Here is a 20,713-nt window from a genome sequence, read left to right as displayed (position 1 = left end):
TCTGGGCTCAGTATGCTCCATTACAGTCACTGAGCAGTCAAGCAAGTTCTGGACCTTATGGGGTTTCTATTCCAGAAGATAAGATGTGTCTATAAATCTCTAAAATAAACATAGAAATTGTAAAGTTACAGAATGGATAAGCAGATAAAGAAGTTCTGAGGAGGGAGCCATTAATTCAACAAATGTGTTGAATGCTTGACGGAGACTGGACACTATTTGCTTTTATATTTTTTATTCATTCACTTATGCATTCAGCTCACATTTATTGAGTAACTAGTATATGCCAGAAGTTGGAAAAACTCAGGTGGATGCACAGTCTGCTCTCCCAGAATTCAGATTAGTAGGAGAGGGATGGGCCAGGGAAAGATGGGATGGATCTTTCACCGTTGAACAGAAACTGATGGAACACCAGCATACGAGGGGTACTCCCCTGTGCCCTGAGCATAGAACTGTAGACAAGTCCAAGGTGTCCAGGGATAGGAGGAGGGAAGAGTCAGCTCTGTGGCTGATGTTTACAGTACAATACAGATGAAGTGTACCTCTCAGCTCAAAATAGATTTGTCAAATATTCCAGTGAAAGGGATCTGGAACCCCAGAGAAAGGAGCCATTTATTCTGCTTTGGAGTGTTCAACACAGGTTTCATAGAAGAGGGGATATTTGGTGAGGGTGTTGAAGAAGGAATAGGAGATTGCTGGGCAGAGATGAGATGAGTCTAGCAGAGGCAACACACGTGGAAAAGACACACCTGCTTGTTGTTGGTTTGGATAACATGGAGTGTGTGCTGTGATTATGGCATGGGACTTTTCTCACTGCTCTGCACTTTATCTAGATAACCTCTTGAAATGAAAGAGGAGTTAGGTTTTCCTTTTGAGAATTAATAACCCTAGGGCTAGAAAATAGTTTTCTCTGAAACTTGGAAAGTGAATGCAAAGTACATTTTTTTCTCTCGTCAGAAAAATGTTTAAAACCATTAGGATGCAAAGATTAGGGGCTTAAATTGGATTCACAGGAGATATGCCAGCTCCACATATGTACTAGATTATTTTTTGAAATGATTTAGGCACATTGCCCACAAACTAGAGTAAGGCTTTCGATACAACTGAAAAACTAAGAGAGAAATCTTTGAGAAGGGCCTATGCATTTCACCTTGGAAACCACTAGCTTAAATATTGAGTGGACATAGTTCCTGGATTTTGGACTCAGCTTTTCTTGACTGTACTTCTTTTTTTCCAGATGTCTCGGGATGAGAAAAAGGCATCTGCTTGTTTAAATCTATACATATTTGTACAATCTCAAATGATCTTATAACTATGGTTAATATTCTTACAATAGCTACAAAGTTGAGAAAGAGAAAAGCAACCTCAAAGACCGAAGGGTGCTACAAATACCAAGCAAAGAGCAAAGAAAACAGGAGACAAAGCAACTGTATTTTGCAAGTAAACGTCTTGGCTGGAATCCAGGCACCTGCCAGGTGGAAGTTGTTAGGAATGATAAAACGGTTATTGACTTAGAATTCATCCATCCTCTCCTGTTCACATTTGATAAACTGCCAAGTCTAATTCTCTTAGTACCAACTTACCTTTTCTAATAATTTTCTACTCCAACAGCTGTCCAGTCAGATTGCTTAGAGTTGGTGTTTTTCTTTTTTCCCCCACTCAGTTTTGTTCAATGGACTCACTTACTTGATTCCCCATCAAGGAAGACATTTCTTTAAAAACAATTAAATTAACAAAGGGCAGACAACTCCTGTGAGTGTCAGCTCTGCTCCCAACTGCTGTGGGTACTGGGATTCTATGGCCATCAGTACCAAGTGGCCCTGTCTTGTTTGAGGTGCTCTCACCTTATTATTGTCAGGGATGTTGTTTCCAGCCCTGAATGGACTCCCTGATAGGCAGCCTTTAGAGAAAAGGAAACTGAAGAGTCTAGTTCTGATCACCCATTACTTATCACAAGAAGTGGCCATCAAATGTCCCTAGTTGGAATGCAGGGGTCCTGGGGAATACAAACCATCTGAGAATGGTAAAAACACCTTCTCAGGGGATTAAGACAAGAGCAAAGCACAGGCTTGAAAGAGCTCTGACCACAAACTCTGCCTTCGAACTCCCAGTTTTGGAGTAGTCCCTTTTTAAATAAACCATGCCGACTTGTCTTCTCATATAAATTTACTTTAATTGGGCCAAGATCTTGCCTCAAAGTCATGTTTTTCCAAAGGACCTTGCGTTATGTTCCTACTGGCCCCTTTGGACTTTTTAACCCTCTCTTGCTCTTTCCTTGTCCCTAACCTTGTAATATGTTCCCTATCATCGGCATGGTGTAAATGCCTGCCCAATTGACCTCTGGTATTGATCTGTCCTATGATTCACCATCTATTGTCTGGCTGTTGCTTATAATCTTATCAACAAAGTGGTATGCCCTATTGATGATTTTCATTGAGTACCTGCAAGTTAAAAACAATGATTTATTAAACAGCATACATTAAATGGTTTGTCTAAAGATGATAATTGGAGGAAGTTATATAAGGAGCAAGATTTTGTTAAAATACATAGACAGAAGTTGATATTCTTGTTTTAACTTATTTTATTACCAGTTATCATTTTAATGGTTATTTAAAGTCACTATGTCTGAGTTACCAGTAACATTCGTCATATCAAATAGTAGTTATTTGGTTACGTATTTGTCTCTTTTACTATTTTGTGCAATCTTCAAGGGGAAGGACTGTGTCTTATTAATATTTGCTTAATAAATAATGGTTGAACTTAACTTCTGATAGAGAGAGAGACAAAGAGAGACAGAGAGGGAAAGAAGACCCAGGTAAGTCACTGATCTTTTCTGGTTCATGTGAAATTTAATTATCAGCATATAACCAGCACATATGATGTAATCAGTTTAATAATCAGCATATGTGTCCTGAAGCAAGCTAATATTTGGGAGCATAGTTCCCTTTAACCTACCCTTCTTGCTTTGTTCACCACTCTGATTACATTCTTTGCTGAATAGTGAAAGCTTAATTAACATCATAGAAATAATCACAGATATGTATACATATAACATATCAATAACTTAGGGCTAGTACAAATCACTGAAAAGGTTGTCTTTTTTGTTGTTGTTTTCTAGGCCTAAGATGTTACAAAGTCTTTAAAAAAACTTGTAAAATAATTTAATGGCATAAAACATTTTTTTTTAAAATAGCAATATAGAATAAGACTAATTTCCTTCTTGGTGTTCCTGATTAGACTTGACAGTGCCAGGGAGCCATGGCTGTGCTGGGGAACCATCTGCATGGTGTTCAGTGATGTACACACTGATCCAAACAGCTGGCAGTGTGACAATTCAAGGTCTGTGCTTTCTCACAATCTCTTTCCCTTTGTCCTGGCACCATCCCCAGTGGACCCCAGACTCACACCACTCTGGATCACTTTTCCTCTACTACCTCTTTGAACTCATTTAGGACAAGTTCAGCCTTACGCTGATAGCTAGGCGCTTGCCTCATGCTGGCTCCAGCTCTGCTTTCTGGCTTTACCTAGGCTACCTCTCTGTTCAGACTGGTGGGCCCTCTGTTTCCTAAGTATACCTTGGCCTTTCCAAACTAGTCTGTTGGCCTCTTTCCTCTGAGCCTGCCTACCTAAGTCCTAGGCATTTTTTGAACTTAGTTCAAAATCTGTCTCTTTTCCTGCCTTCAGTTTTCAGATGTCATCACTCCTTCATCCAGCTCTTATACCTCTTACCAACCAGACCTCTTATTTGAAATCTGGCAGAAAGCATCAGGGATAGTAATTTATTATTGTTAGAAGTGACTACAAATTCCTAGAGGGCAGAAACTGTCATAAGTATTTTGTAGCTTCCTTTAGTGCCAGGCCATGTTCTTTTGGTATAGTGGATGCTTAATAAATATTTGTTGACTAATTGGTTTCATGCTCCTTAAGATCAGATGTTTTTAATTAAGTTAATAATTGAAGTTTTTCTTTTCTTGATGTAGCATACAAGCAATGAGAAAATCTTTTTGGAATGTGGTAGGGTTTAAAAAATAGTAATAAATTGTTATAAACCTTCTAAAATGTAGTAAATTTATGATCTTTTCCTCCATGTGGTGTTTACTTTCCCAAAAAGTGAGAAATTTTTTAATTAGTACCATTTTTATGTCAGCTTTGGACTGACATAGAATTCTGCTAGATGCCATCAAAATCATAATTCTTAGACTCTAATAGTTGAAACTTCACAATATAACATACTTCTACGGATCATTTTAATATATTTAACTTACATTTATCTCAATATATTTATTTAGTGTTTCTAATCACAGTTCTTGCACATGACAATAATTCTGCTAGTTAATCTGAAACGGGTTTTTGTGCTAGAGGTGCATAAAAAATCCTAATTAAGAACCAAATAAATAAATAAGTCTTTCAAGCAGAGTTAGATCTCTGCATAGACTTGGCAGCTGAGGACATTCCCTCTGTTAATAGTGATTGGTGGTCACCAGGTCACTTTCTGTGAAGACAAGTTATACTCACTAAGTTGGCAGGCTCCCAGGAGCCATTGTATACTTTGAGGAACATGAGACAATACATATTTAATTTCATCCTAATATACCAAAGACACTTTTTTTGGTTATAGTTTTATTGAAATATAATTCACATACCATATAATTTACCCATTTAAAGTATACAATTCAATGGTTTTTAGTATACTTACAGTTGTACAACCATCACCACAATTAATTTTAGAATGTTTCATCTCCTCCAAAATAAACTCAATATCTTTAGCCATCAGCCCTCAACCTCATCATTCTCCCCAGCCCTAAACATCTGCGAATCTGTTTCTACGGATTTGCCTCTTTTGGACATTTTATATACACAAAATAATACAATACATGGTCTTTTGTGACTGACTCCTTTCATTTAGTATAATGTTCTTAAGTTTCATTTAGTATAATGTTCTTAAGTTTCTATGTCATAGCAGGTATCAGTACTTTATTCCTTTTTATTGCCAAATAATATTCCATTGCATGGATATACCACATTTTATTCATTCATCAGTTGAAGGACATGTGGGTTGTTTCCACTTTTGGGCTATTGTGAACAACACAGCTATGAACATTTGTGTATAAGTTTTTGTGTTGTCATGGGTTTTCATTTTTCTTGTGTGTATACCTGGGAGTGAAATTACTAGGCCACATGTTAAGTCTCTGTTTAATCTTTTGAAGAACTGCTAGATTGTTTTCCAGAGTGACTGTATCATTTTACAATATTAGGAATACTTTTACTGTGAGAAAATAGGATGACATTATTCATAAGCGGATTTCTGCATTTGAAAACTAGCACATTAATTCACATTTCTGAATTTCTCCCAATGATTTTTTTCTAACAACTTTATCAAGGTATAATATCCAATATCATTTACCATTTTAAGTGTACAATTCAATGATTTTAGTAGATTTACTAAATTGTACATGTATCACATTGTGTGTACATTTGCATCACTTCAATAAGAGCCCTCCTCCCATTGCCAGTTATTTGATCTGTCCTTACTCAGTAATTTTGTGATCTGTTGGCCCAGGTGGTAGCTGAGCCAAAGAGCTGAGAAAACTTTGTGGCTAACAAAAACAAGATTGAGAAACTTCTGTCAATTTAATTTTTCAAGTCTCAGTAGGTTCACAAGCCCACTCTTAATTGAAATCTAAAAAGCTCTGAAATTGAAAATTTTTTCATAACTCATTTGGTGAAAAAATTTGACCTGAACTGATCTGTGAATATGTATAATATTCTAAATCAGTGTCACTCCCATAATTAAAAATATTTATTCTAATTAGCATGAATAATCATGTCTTACTATAGAAATATTAATATTTGACTATGAGGTGCTGTCCTAGCCCTCACTAGGGATACTTTGTAATAAATATGTGATATGTGTATCATTTTACCTTTCTAAAATCCAAATTATCCTGAACTAACATAGCATACCTGGCTCCAAGGGTTTCAGATATTACCTGGTGGACCTATGTTTGGTTTTAGTAGTCAGCACCTTAAGGCCTCTGCTCTTGTTCTTCTCTGAAAGCTCTTTCTCCAGATAGCCTCTGGGATCCTTTTCTGACCACTCAAATATGTCTATACCTGTCACTTTCTACCATGTCACTTTGTTTTACAATCTCCATGATACTTACCTTTACCTCATGTGATCTAACATATTTTTTTCCTTGTTTACTCTGCCTCTGCTGATGTGTTCTGCTCCTACCGAGCTGATTCTGCTTGATTCCCCATAGGATCAAGCTGGTCCTGACCTAAAGGATGCAGCTGAGTAGCTGCTATCAGAATATATAAGGCTGCCGCCTTTCCTAGCACATCAAACACTAAATGTGTGGTCTTGACTCTTGTGCCAACCTCCTGTCACCATGGAGATGGAGACAGGAAATATTCTAAGTGGTCTCTAGGCCTGAAAGGGAGGACCTCTTAGCAGTGAGAGATATTAGATAATCATCAGCCTTCAGATTGTTTTCTTTTTACTTCAAAGATAGATTTTGATTCATGTTTTTGGGACAGGAAGAAAGTTGTGACGAGAATATCAGTCTGCTTTTCTTTTGGCAGATAAATATATGGCAGGCATGCTTTCTCACACAATGCAAAAGATATGAGAATGCATAATTTTTTCCAATTTACCCCTTTTGCCCATCTATTTATATCTGGTTTTAAGGCATAATACTCATGACAGTCAGGCTCTAATCAAGACATCATGGCTTCACTTTATTTACATGTGGATTTAAATATTTTTTCATAAGGACCAGTTGAGGCAGTTGCTAGTGGCCTTGATTCCAAGGGCCTGTGTCATTCCATAGGGCATCCATATTGTTATCTATGGTCTGAGTCTTCATAGCAATTCAATTAAGTGAGAGTGTCCTGAGTTCCATTCTTAACCCTATAACTCAGTCACTGGGTCACTTTGAGACTCTTTCTTATCTGTGCAATGGGGTTGTGGTTGCTCTCCAGAGCTTATTGTAAAGCTTAAGTGGACAAACATTTGTAAAGTTCCTGCCACAGAGAAGGGCCTTGATCATGTGCATTCTCATCTTCTATGTCTTCCTAGGTCTCTTAACTTGCTCAAAATCATTTAGCTTCTTTGAAGTAATAAAGGGAATTTTAAAACCACTAACGTCAAAATATATTTTATGAATCTGCTCAAACTATGTAGAATTTCTGATATGCAGCTGCTTTTGACTCACGGAGTGGAAATTTTGTGTGGTCTCAACTGCAGGGCATGGGCGATGTGGAAGGGATATGTGTGAGCAAAGCAGGACAAATGTCAGGAGCAGCATACAAATAAGGCATTGTGTAGACATCTGAGGAAAGTTAAGTTTTTGCTCTTACTTTACTTTTATGTAAGATGGATTTAGTTCTTCATTAGCTTTATCTTTTCTTCATTAAAAAGAAATCCTCAAATCTTTGACCACTAGCACGTGTTCATAATCTGCTTATTTCATTGTCATTTTGAAATAAAGTTATAATTAAGAGTTGACAGAAGAGAGAGTGGAAGCTGAGAAAGTAAAGTATATGAATAACTTTCCATCAAAATTCAAACCTTATGTGTAATTTCAGTTCATTACCTGGGGATTAAAAAAGAGAGAGGCAGTTTATCCTTTAAGCTAGCTTCTCATTCTTGAAAATTTTAAAATGTTAAGTCTGGTTCTGGAGGGTGAAAATGTCATTTATTGAATGCAAGAAGAATGCATGAGAAATAGAAGGGGAAAAATAACAAAAAATAAGTTTAAGGCACATGCAAATTATTCAGAACCAGACCCTTGGTTTACTCAGCAAACTGTGGACTCAAAAGCTCATGTACACAGTGTCATGTCTCCAGGGTTGGTTCTTTTGTCACCCCATGTTTTGCATTGAAGCAGTCATTTTCTTACAAGTATCGATGAGGTTCAGAGGGTTGGCTTAGGATTCTTTTTCTACATTGCGAGAGGAGGGCCTTTTCTGAGCACATTGAGGAAAGGGACTCGTGTAAATGTTTGGGGATCAAGATCCTACAAACAAGTCTTATTTTTTATTATTCTGGTTTCACTTGAAATAAGCTTAACACAAAGTACATGTGATTGGCTTTACTTTAAAGGAGTAAAGGCCAGTTTGGTCCCATTTCCCCGGGTCCTTCAAGTTAAGAGTGACCCAGGCCATTTGGATTTTTTGGTTTTCAAGGCTCCAGTATGTTACGAAATGAAAAAATGATGACATAGTCAAAAATTGGGATATATTTTAAATATTTACACTTAACAAATTAGTGCTTTTCCCCTTGTTTCTGCTTTTGTTTTTTTAAATTAAATTTATTGGGATGATATTGGTTAATAAAATTATATAAGTTTCAAGTATATAATTCAGTAGTACATCAGATGTTTATCACATTGTGTGTTCACCACCCCAAGTTAAATTTCCTTTCATCACCATATATTTGAGCCCCTTTATCTTTATCTACCTCCCCCTTCCTGGCTTTCCCTCTGGTAACCACTAAACTGTTGTCTGTGTCTATGAGTTTTTGTTTGTCTTGTTCATTTGTTGCTTTCAGTTTTATATCCCACATATAGTGAAATCTTATGGTTCTCAACTTTTTCTTTCTGACTTATTTCACTTAGCATGATTATCTCAAGATCCATCCATGTCACAAGTGGCAGTATTTCATCTTTTCTGATGGCAGAGCAATTTTCCATTGTATATATGTGTACCACATCTTCTTTATCCAATCATCTATCTAAGGACACTTTGTTTCCATGTCTTAGCCACCATGAATAATGCTACAGTGAACATCAAGGTGTATATATCTTTACAAATAAATGTCTTAAAATTTGGGGGTAGGTACCCAGAAGAGCGATTGCTGGGCCATATAGTAATTCTATTCTTACTTTTCTGAGGAACCTCCATACTGTTTTCCATAGTGGCTGTACCAATTTACATTCCGACCAGCAGTGCATGGGGGTTCCTTTTCCCCCACAACCTCTCCAACACTTGTTATTCCTGTCTTGTTGATGATAGCCATTCTAACAGGTGTTAGATGGTATCTCATTGTGGTTTTGATTAGCATTTCCCTAATAGCATGTGAAGTTGAGCATCTTTTCATATCTGTTGGCCGTTTGTGTGTCTACACCAAAATTAATTCAAAATGGATCAAAGACCTAGATATAAGATCTAAAATAATAAATTGCATAGAAGAAATCATAGGCACTAAACTTAGGGACCTTGGATTTAGAGAGGATGTTATGAATTTGACCTCAAAGGCAAGGGAAGTAAAAGCAAAAATAAATGAATAGGACTACATCCAACTAAAAAACATCTGCATAGCTAAAGAAACCATCAACAAAACAAAGAGGCAATACTGAATGGGAGAAAATATTTGCAAATGTTTCAGATAAGGCGCTAATATCCAAAATATATAAAGAATTCATACAACTCAGCAACAAAAAAAAACAAAACAAAATAAAAATGGGCAGAGGACCTGAACAGACACTTCTCCGAACAAATTACTGATTTTTAATAAAACATGTCCGGACAATACAATTGAGCTCTTACCAGGACAATCAAGGATATATCAAAGAAAAATGATAGTGTACCATAGACTGTGTGGTCCAGAAAAGGCATACAACTTTGAAAACCACTTCTTCCAATGCTATGGTTTCTATGTGACCATACCTGTAATCTCTTTAGGAGGTAATGTGGAAAGTCTGAGTTTAAGGCCCTCTTCATTGGAGGCCTGGGCCCAATGGCATTCTCTTAAGAAGGATCCTAGAGCTATCCTGAGCTGGGCCTGCAGGGAGCTTCCCGGGACAGTTCTTAGTACTGCTTTTGTTGCTGTGAGCATGTTTTCATCCCAAAGACTTCCTTCATTCTGCATTCCCTTCCAGCTATGGATTCAATATCTCCTTCCTCCATCCTCCCCCAACCACCCACCATGCATCCCTCTTTCCTTTTTTCTAAATTTTTTGATATAGGAGTGTAGTCTTATTTTCTCAAACTTCCATCACTCTCATTTCTCTGCTCTCTGCACTTTGGCCCCTGCTTCTACCTCTGCTCTGAAATGGTCTTACATAGTCACCCTCTGGCTTACCCAGTCAGATTTGATCAGAAAGTAAAAAACCCTTTAGATATTCCAAGTAAGCTGAGATTTTATATAGAGAATTAAAAGCTCACTTGATAATTGGAAGAAATGGGGGCATGAGAGTCAGGGAAGCTATTGCCCAAGATCTTAGATTCAGGAAGTGCTTCGGTCACAGGGAGCCACCACCAATGGTTTCAGCCGTCTGCAGATAATTCTAAGGAAGGCATCTGGCTGACACTAGCAAAAGATACCTGCCTTCTGCAGATGCCCACATACTTACATAGCATCAAAGGGAGAATATTGGCGTCTCTTCTTCCTGCCTTGCAGAAGTCTGTCAAAAATCTAATCTGAAGCTGTGCTGGGAAGAAGCTCTAGAATATGTAGTTTATAGGCTTCCAGTCCCTACCTTTGAAGGGATAGCTTGGATGGTGCTGAGAATCAACAGGCACTATTCAACATCGAATTTTCTATCATTGTATTCCTGAGTCTTAGGAGATTTTGTAGCACTTGCCTGCCATTCTTTTCTCAAATGTTCCTCCTGAGTTCAGATTCCCTCTCTGATCCTTCTTGGATGTCTGCTGGGGGCAGTACTGGGTAGTGATTAATAGGATGAAAGCTAATTACCATTACTCTGCCGTCTCCCTCACTCTCTAAGTCCTGACACCTCTATCTTGCCGATTCTTTTCCTCAATAACTTCAGCATGCCTTCTCTACAGTCTTTCTCTTTATTGCCTTAGATCAGCTTTTGATCATTTTAGAAGTCAACAATATTTATCTGCTTAAAACTTTCCAGCCTCTTTCTCTTCTATTTCCCACCCTATGCAGCTCCTCCTCTACATACCCCCATACACTGAACTACCTGTAATCGCTTGAATGTATCATGTTCTCCTTTGCCTTCGAGCCCTTACCTCATCCTGGAATGTCCTTCTTCTGTTTTCTGGGCTAGCTCTTGTCATTTAGGTCTCAGGGAAGACTCCTTGGTTAAGCCTGGTCTAGTTGATCCTTTGCTTCTTCTTCTTAGAACCTTTGTCACATCGAGTTGTTGTTGCCTGTTTGTTTCTTTCCCTCCTTAGGCTGTAGCGTCCTCAAGGGAAGGAGCTGTGTCTTTTAAATTGTATATTTGCAACCAAACACAGTCCCTGGAACACACACAATAGGGTTAATAGATATTTAATTTCACCCACAGTTGTATTTTGAGCATTGGCTATGTACTATTTTAGCATGAAACAAGTCACCATTTTGTTGGATGTAGGCTAAGGATTGTATCTCTAAAGAGAAGCCATCTGAGCAGCAGGTTGAACAATGAGGAGGGGTTAAATATCTGAGGATCTGGGCAAAGAACATTCTAGGCCAAGAGAATAGCAAGAGTGACAGAGACAAGTATGTGGTTGTCTGGGGCCAGAAAGGCTGGGAGTCTGCGTCCACTCGGGGAGGGGAGGAGCTGAGGGTGCAGGGCCAGATCCTAAAGGGCTTGTGGGTCATGATCATGACTAATGGGAAGTCACTGGAGGGTTTAGAAAGGGGAATGATGCCATCAAAATTATTCTTAAAAGGCTCTTTCTGGCAACTGTGTAGAGAATGGACTATAGGGCAAGAGCAGAAGCTGAAGACCTGTTAGGAGGCTGGGGTTTTCAGGGGAGAGATGGCTATGGCTTCAATTAGGGTTGTTGCAGGGGGAAGTCATGATAAAGGTGGTAAAATGTGGGGCACATTTTGGAGGGAGAGCCTATAGGACTTGCTGATGGATTGATATATTTGTGGAATTAGTGACATTAAAACGAGTAGTTTCCCTGTTACAGTTCATCTTTGTTTCAGGTTTATCTCCTTCTAATTTATTTAGTTTTAACATGCTACAAGATTAATTTAAAGATAACTTAAATTTCAAAATTGATCATATTGCTTTTATTCCCAGTCAAATCTCTCAAGCTCCCCACCCCTGCTGTGCGTAGATCATAATATCCCTAGCCTTGCTCATTGCCCTTGCTCACCTGAACTTCTCACTTGCCTGCCTTTTTGAAGCCTTCCCCCCAACACCACTGACCTTCCCTGTTCCAAATCACCTGCCACTCTGTAAACACATGAGACTCCTACCTTGGAACCTTAGTTGCTCCTTCCTCATCATTTCTCTTGGCCATTTGGCTGACTTTTGCTCACTGTTTAACTCAGGCTCACTGTTACATCATTTATGAAACCTTCTCCATACTGGTGCCACGTGCCCTGGCAGAGTTATCTGCTCCCAGCTTTGAGTTTTCATAACAGCCTCTCTGCTCTTTGGTTTCCCTATGTGTAAAGTTGGGATGCTCCCTGTACCTCCCTTTATAAGATGGTTGTGAGGATTAACTGGATTAATTGACTAAAGCACTTAGAACAGTTTGGCACTAGGATAGGATGTGTGAAACTCAATGATTGTTTGCTGTTATTGCCTTGTGTCACCTCCTATTATAGCCCATGCCACATTGTCTAATTTCTTGCTTCTCCTCGCAATGGAACTGTGAACCTGTTGGTCATCTTTATGGGCCAAGCCTCTGGCATAACTCTTCTTACATACTTAATCATCATCATCATGGCTGTTGTCATCATCATTGATAATAATTAGAGTTAACATTAATGGACATTTACTATGTATTAAGAACTTTTGCTCAGAGTATTTTCATTGAGTAGCTGGAGCCATGATTCAGGTTGTCTAACCCCAGAGCCTACTCTCTGGACAAACATGATTTGTTCCCTCCTAAACTGAAGTTACCTGATAAACATTGGGATGAATGGATGGATGGGTGGCTAGAAGGAAAGAATAACAAAGAAATTGAATTGCTCTTTCCCCGCATCATATTTACATAAAAATCCATTTTGAATAGGTAAAATCTAAATGGACATGGGAATTTTTCCACATTTTTCACTGTTCAAGGAAAAAGGTAATTTTCCTTTCTGGCCATGGTTGAGGTCCAGGGACTGAGAGCTGCCTGCCACACTTGCTGTCCCACCACACTCGCTGCCCTTCCACACTCACTGTCTTTCCACAATCTCAGTTTCACGATGCCATTTGTCAAAGGAGCTTGCTTTGGCAAACAGCTTAGCTTCTGTGTTTGTGCCATTCTGAGGACATCAGTCAAACCTTTCGATAAAGGCTCTTGCCTCATTCCATTTTCAGCCTCACTGATCACAATTTTGATGCTGAGGCTGAAAAAGAGGGTGGATTCTGAAAACCAGTCCTTAAGGAGCAGGTGTACAGCCTCATGTTTGAGAGTACAAGGCTTGGAGTCCTGTTCTTGGCAGCAGAATTAACTTTCACATAACCTCCATGTAACTGTGAACTTGAGGAGTTGTTCCAAGTTCTCCCCATATGAGAGCCAACTGTGGGAGGCACAGACTCTGTGAAGTTTCCTTGTTCTACTCAAGCTGTGTTTTGCCTGAAAACTCTGTCTCTTTCCCTGCTCTGTCATAATAATATCTTACACTTGTATGGACTCCTTTAGAAAATATTTTATATGTACATTCTCATCAAATTCACACCAGAGGTATAGACTAAAGATGATGTTTTTTTCGTTCATCAGATAAGAAAATGAAGACTCAGAAAAGATAAAAATTTTCCAGAGTCAAGCAGCTAGTGAACAGGATGACCTAGATTCAGAATCTTGTCATGGGGCTCGAGACTATTCTGATTCTCCTGTGCCATAATGCTTAAAACACCAAAAGGTGCTTGAGGACCAAGATTAAGTCATCTATTTCTTGATATCCCACTCAGTTCTTGTTGCTGTTCTGGTTACTGAACAGGTTCTCAATAAATACTTGTCAAACTAAATTGAACAAAAGTGTTATGAACTTGTTGCTACCACCAGGAATGGAAAATTTCTGCAAGACAGACTTTCTCACCAAGACTATCACTTTCTTAATTTGGCTGTGCCTTATCTTGTCTTATCTATCATCTTATTTTAGGCAGATGTTTCCATCTTCCTTGGACGATATTTTCAAAGCTCTGCCTTTGTGGGTTTCAGTCAAAATTTCTCAGTAGGCCCTGGAAAGGATGTAATTAAGGGCTGGAACAGAATTTTACTCACCACTTTCAGAGCCCTTAGTGATAGATGATTTCCAGTGTGTAAAACAAATGTTTATCCTCAAACTGACATAGAGTCATAGTCCTCTTCATCTTGGACTATCCCTTTGGAAGTTAACGACAGTTCCATTGCCCACAAAGGAACTAGTTTAGTTATCTCAGAACTGCAGATCCTGAGGGGACTTTACAAGGTTTATGGTTAAATAGCTTTGATTTCGATAATCAGCTCTAAATCATTCCTAGGATGATTACATAAACAGAAGACCATTCTTTAAAATCTGGATCACTTGGAAAAATTACTTGAGTTGAGTATAAGGGGTGACTTCTTTTCCTGTTTCCTCCCCAGCACTTTGGCCCTTGGGCAGCCCTTCGAGCAGAGTTTGGCAGCTTCCATCTTCAACAGCTTTGCAAATGTTGCACTTTTGGCACATGCAGTCATAGATGTAGAACGAGATGGCTGTGGTTTGGAAATAGGCCATTCATGTTGATAACAGGTATTAATTTAATCAGCCTCAAATTGATAACAGGTATCTCCTGTGGAAACAAAGATAATTTGTTATTGATTGCGATCGTGTCTTCTGATGTAAGCTCTAGGCTTATTTTGTACTGTAAAAGGCTGGTATAGCCTCATGCAATCTGGAGGAGACAGGAAGGGGGGGAGTAGAAAGAAGGGAAGAGAGCACCCCATGTACACACAAGATGTGTTTACTCTATTGTTCCATTACCTGCTCTCTCTGGAAACTTTATAGATTAGCTTTTATAATCCACTTTGAAATATTTGCCATTTCTAAAGCAGAAGCAATCTTTGCAGCTTTCAAGCAGAAGGTCATTTTATACAAAATGTTCATTCGTTTGCAACAAAGCTTATTTTGAAGGAACAAAGAAATAATGAAGGCTCCTTAAAAGTTGTTTTTCTCTAAAGAAACGATCATCTTGATAGTTGGTGAATTATATGTGCCATTTCTATTGGAATTGAAAAGTAAAAAACATTTGTATCAATAAAGATTACTGAATATTATTAAGCTCTCAGATATGACTCTGCGGCTTTAGCATTTCAAGGTGGGAGGGAAAATAACATATTGGATTTCTTCTCGTCTAATTGTGTCCATCTCTCCAGGTTTTTCCTTTTTCCCTGGTTTATTGCCAGGTGGTCACCTAGTCAATGATAGGGCCTCTGTGTAGGTCTCTGAGATCCAGCTTTTCCCACAACTTTTTCTTACCTCCAGAACTTTGTTTACAATGTTCCATAGGCTGGGACACTCTTTCCGTACCTTTCCTTCTGCTAGAAGAACCTCCCATACTCCTGTAGGGCTCAGCTTAAATGCCACTCTTGGGAAGCTTCCTGCCCTACTGTTAACATTCTTCATCACTTATCTCTTTTGTTGAAATAGCTATTTTCCTTGTGCGTGTCCCTCACCTTCCTGTAAACCACTTTATGTTGTTGCATGGCTCACTGGTGGTACGAGTCCCACACTTTGGGAAACAGTCATCTGATAACTCTAGCTACAAAAGCAGTGAAGATTAATCTACACTGTTATAGAGTGATAAAAACTATCCTGAGAACAGAAGGGAAGGGATTCTAATGATAGGGAATGAAAATGTAGATTTGAACATCTTACTTTTTAACTTAATGGTTCTTAAACTGTTGTTTTCTGACCACTTACACAAGAGGAGTGTTTGAAATTAGTCCTGGGGTCAAATCAATCTCATTTTGTCCAGATTCCCGAAGATATCTTTTGATGTACTGATGGCAGTAATGAAGATAGAGACTTTTAATTTTGTTTCTGTGGTCAACTGAATTTGAAATATGTGACTATAGAGGGAATTTGGGTTTCCTTGTTCCTCACTTCTGTAGATGGTCAGCATGCAGAGTTCAAGCACTGCTATGAAATACGTTGCTAAGATGTTGTTAACCTCATGCACACAGTGGTTAGCAAAATGTGTAACTCTTACTCCTTCAAATCCTGGCCCTTAAAACAAAAGCCACAAAATTTAGTGTAAGGAAAAGATGAACCATACCACACTGGGCATGATTTTGATGGTAATTATTGCTTCTCCTTGATCTCTCCTTTAGATGTTTTTCTACACATTTCGCTCTTGTTGATTTGAAGGAAGTCTCATGTGATCTGTAATTTTGGTATTAATGGTGATTCAAAAACTAGCTCCACGTTAATTATCAGTGCAGCTTAAATCCATGTAATGATTATAGATTTTCCTTAGAATCCACTTAGTTGAGCTTAAACATTATTTGAGAAAGAAGTATGTATTCAGTCCAGAAAAATGGCAGTAAAAACTCTGTATTAAATGTGTTGTTGTAAAACATTAGGTGAGAACCACTGAACATATTAAGTGCTTTGAAATCTTCCGGTATCCCATTATAACAGCCTTTATAAGCCAACACTTTTAGCTTTATCATAAGAAATAAAAACAACCTTTTTCTTTACTACTCCATAAGTTTTTTATTTGTTTTGCTTTAAGAATCTTTGTCTATAATTGTCTCCCCTCTTCAATTTTAGAGATTTTCATTAACGTTTGTTTGTTTTTTTTTTTCATTTGTGCACAATTTGTTCATTTTGATAGAATCAGTAGGAGTCCAGTAGCAAGTTACTTGGTGGTGTAATCACATTTTCCATTACCTTCCCACCTCTCACCATACATTCCTTTCTTTCTTTTCTCCTGTTAAGCAAAAATTTCCAGGAGCAAAAAGATGAAATACAAATAGAACAAAAAAATCATTTTCTGCTTCTGATTCAATTTTTACTTTGACTTGGTGTCCTATTTTCTCCCTTCTGGACCATGACAGAAAGTTTGACCTCTTCGATGTTTTTAACCCTAGTCTTAATTTAAGTGTTTTGGGGGAGGAGATGGGAGACTACATTCTGTTGTGTTGTAGGGACAACATGAGGTCATTGTAACAAGAAATAAGATGTGATTTTAAATGAAATGCTTTAATATCCTTGCTATTCCCCTTGGCAGTTTTGCCTTCGCTACAGCTGTAAGTACTGTCCGTGGTCTGTGGCTACTAGCATCTCTTATTTGCAAGATAGCTTTTGTTCGTATTTATTTCACTAAAAGGGAAGAATTACTTAGAAATATAAAGTCAGTGAATTGCATGTCACCTCATGAATTGCAGCTTTTTAACATTTCTGTGCTTGTTCCAATTCCAAGATATATATTCCAGTATGTCGTTATCATTTTTGTTGAGAAAGGAAATGTTTTGGCATTAAATGGAGAGGAGAGAACCTGTGGATAAAACTGTTTCCCCTTACCTCAAAGCTCAGTTTTGAATACTAGTCTTCAAAGCCATTTTATTTTCAGTGCTCAGTTTTAATTAAAAACCATAGTCACAATTCTATAATCCCATCTGCAGATCCAAAAGGGGAATTCATACAAGAGAAAATTAACTTATTATTATTAAAAGCACACTGCCTTTCTAATAGATATAATAGAGTAACAATTTTCCTCAGGCTCAGTGGCAGTTCCTTAAATAATAACTAAAATATTAGCACATTTAAATTGATTTTCCTTACCTGCAAGTAATAATCAAATTTATTTTTAAAACACACTTAATTTGCATTTGATGATAAGGATATTTGCTCAGGAAAGAGACATTATAGGCTATTCCTACTGGCAAACATAAGAGTTGGAAGTTGAGTGGTTTTGACTTTTTAAAATGATAATTCAATTTACTTTTATTTTATTAACAGTAGGAACTTCTGTCCCCAGTACTCTGTGTTAGACAAATTCATAGCACATAATTTTCTTTCTAGATACTATGTCTTTTAACTGTTTTATCTTTATGAGCATTTCAGAGGAAAGATCAGCTCTCCTTTGTTTTTTTTTCCAAAAATACATAGTTAATAAGGTACTGCTTGTCATTAGCATTGTGTATAAGAGCCGAGCCTGCTCTTGGGGGTTTTCCCCCTGATTTCTCCCATAAAATGTAGGCCCGTCTCCCATTGGCATCAGAGAGCAGGTTGAGATAACTCCGTGATTGACTACATGAAGGGTGTATCCTTTCAAAAAGCCCCGTTCCAAAGTATGTATTTGTTTCACATGAGACGGCTGTTATGTGTAGCTGCCAGTTGACTATCTTTTTCTGAATCATATTTCCTAAAGCTTTGTAGTGAACATCATGGGAAAATGCATTCATAGAAACAAGAAATGTGTGAGATAAATTAAGTTAAAAAAGGCATGCAGCAAATTAAACTTGAAAATGAACATAAAAACTGGCCAGCAGTGTTCAAATTCTCACGTACTCACTGCTCCACACAGAAATGGTATTCTGCTAACCTCAGTAATTAGTACAATATTGCTGAATTGTTTCCAGTGTGTTACCTTCTCTACTGTCTTGTATTACAGTATTTATGGTTGAAATATATTTCATGCTGTGTTATATTTGAATATGTTATAGGGTATGTATGATATAAATGTAGACACATACACATAAAATAATTAAAAGGTTATATATGAAATGGCATTTCATGCTGTGCTCTTTCAAAATAATGTCTATTTGCCTATCATTACCATCTCGTTTTCTTATTTGTTCTCTATATTGCTTTTTTGTTTGTGTAAATTTTTAATTCTTCATTTTTTTCGATATTATCTGTCTTGGTCATTGTGAAATTTTATTTTCATATCTTTTGATCATTTGTACATTTCATCGACATTTCTTTAGATACCATGAAAAAACAACTTCTATGTGTTTAGGTAAATATGTAAACAAAATATGTGACTTATTTGATAATGTAAATGTTCAGACACACATAATGTTTATACATGCCCTATAAACCTCAATATGTAAATGATTTTTATGATACATTCATAGAAATTCTAAATCTATTACATAGATTGAGAGAATAAACTCTCACAAACACAGATTTCTTATATTACTGCCTGTTACTTATCTATCAGGGTCCACATGGATAAATTTGCAAATTATGTCATGTGATCCCTGGAGGCCGATAAGCTGCATTGACTGGGATGATTCCAAGAAGAGCCACTGAAAGCTGATCCAGTGGAAGCTTCAGCCAGCATATCCAATCTATTTAGATAGAGTCTCTCCTTCTTTTTCTTTTTCTCTGTTTCTCATCTTCTCTCTTTTATGCCCCTCTTCTATAAAGTATTTTATGTCTCATAGTGAAAATACACATATACACAGGTTTTAAAAGATAAGTGAGAGTTGTGAAACCTTGGAGGGTTGGTGGGTCTCATTAATCAAGGCATCAGGGATGAGTTCTGAGATGAATGGTATTTTTAGCCAGTGTTTTTCAAAGTTTAGTGGCATGAGAATCACCTGGAGAACTTGTCGAAACAGATTGCTGGCCCATCACAAGAACTTCTGATTTTTAAGGACTGGGATGGGGCCTGAGAATGTGCATTTTTAACAATCTCAGGTGAAACTAATGCTGCCAGTGCAGGACTACACTTTGAGGACCACTGCTTTGGGGGCAACTTTTCATGTTTTGGGATGAGGAAATTGGTCTGAGAGAGGGGAAGGGACTTGCCCAAGATCTTACAACTATAGTAGATTGCCTCAAAGCTAGAATTAGAACTGGGTCTTCTGGCTCTGGCTTTATAATATTTCCTGGGATCTGTTCTTTGATTGACCAGAGAAGGAGAAGCCCCTTCCTGATCATCTGAAGGGAGTGTGGGAAGCCAGATTTGCCACACCTCCCAGGTCCTATTGGCATACAGCACTGTCTCTGGCTGGCCTCTCTTTCTTTGTATGCCATGTGAACAGAGAGGGCTTTAGTGCTCTATACGGAAGCCAAAAGTTACCCAAATATATTTCAGCCTCTTCATTTATATATATTTCAGCCTCTTCAAATATATATATTTCAGCCTCTTCATTTCTATGTCCAATTTAATAATTATTCATGGAACAAATCTGTGGATTTGTGATCGTTTAGAGATTAATACTGTCATCGTTTTTTGAATCATGACCTATTAAGCTCAAGTCTGTATTATGTCAAGGAAAAGCAAGTTAATAGAAGCATAGACTATAAGATTAACAATGAGAAAAATAGAAATGGTTGAATTTTTACTTGGATCTAAAGGTTTTACTCTTTTCAATGAAATTTCAGTGAAGTAGTATTTAAATGAGTTTTCTGCAATATCTTCTAGCCTGCATTTTTATAATAACTTATTGTTGGCACATTCAAATTAAAGTAAAAATGGTTTTGGTAGTTGAATAATTGTTAAATGGAATTTCATTAAGTTGTTTTCATAAGAATATGAACTGATTGAATTTAGTTGGCCAAGAAGAATTACAATTGTGTATTTATAGGTACTGCTTATTGATTAATTTCAGTGACTTTCTTATCGGGATGCAGATTGTGAAAATGGCATTGATGTACCATAAAATTCAAATAAATTTCACCTGATAATTATATACTAGAACTAGGTACAGAAAGAATTGACCTTGAATGATTGAGAGAATTAAAATAAGTAGTGTTTTCCAAATCATTAGGGAAGAAAGTTAGCCCACTTAGAGCTGTGCTCAATTTAATTCAATAAATCTCTACTAAAGGAAGGCACATTTCTAGGTAAGTTTTGGAGTCCATGTTGGGCCTCAAGGGCCATTG

General features: G+C 37.5%; 1 protein-coding gene across 4 annotated transcripts in view; it reads left to right on the top strand.

The window, feature by feature from the left end:
- Positions 1–20,713, top strand: part of CACNA2D3 (calcium voltage-gated channel auxiliary subunit alpha2delta 3) — a 793,860-nt gene that overhangs the window by 208,172 nt on the left and 564,975 nt on the right. The gene's annotated exons all lie outside the window — the stretch shown is intronic.

The sequence above is a fragment of the Pteropus medius genome, unplaced genomic scaffold (genome assembly GCF_902729225.1).
Source record: "Pteropus medius unplaced genomic scaffold, Ma_sr-lr_union100, whole genome shotgun sequence".
NCBI classification, from domain to species: Eukaryota; Metazoa; Chordata; class Mammalia; order Chiroptera; family Pteropodidae; genus Pteropus; species Pteropus medius.
Note: the sequence above shows the minus strand (reverse complement) of the source record. Positions and strands in the feature narration are given on the sequence as shown.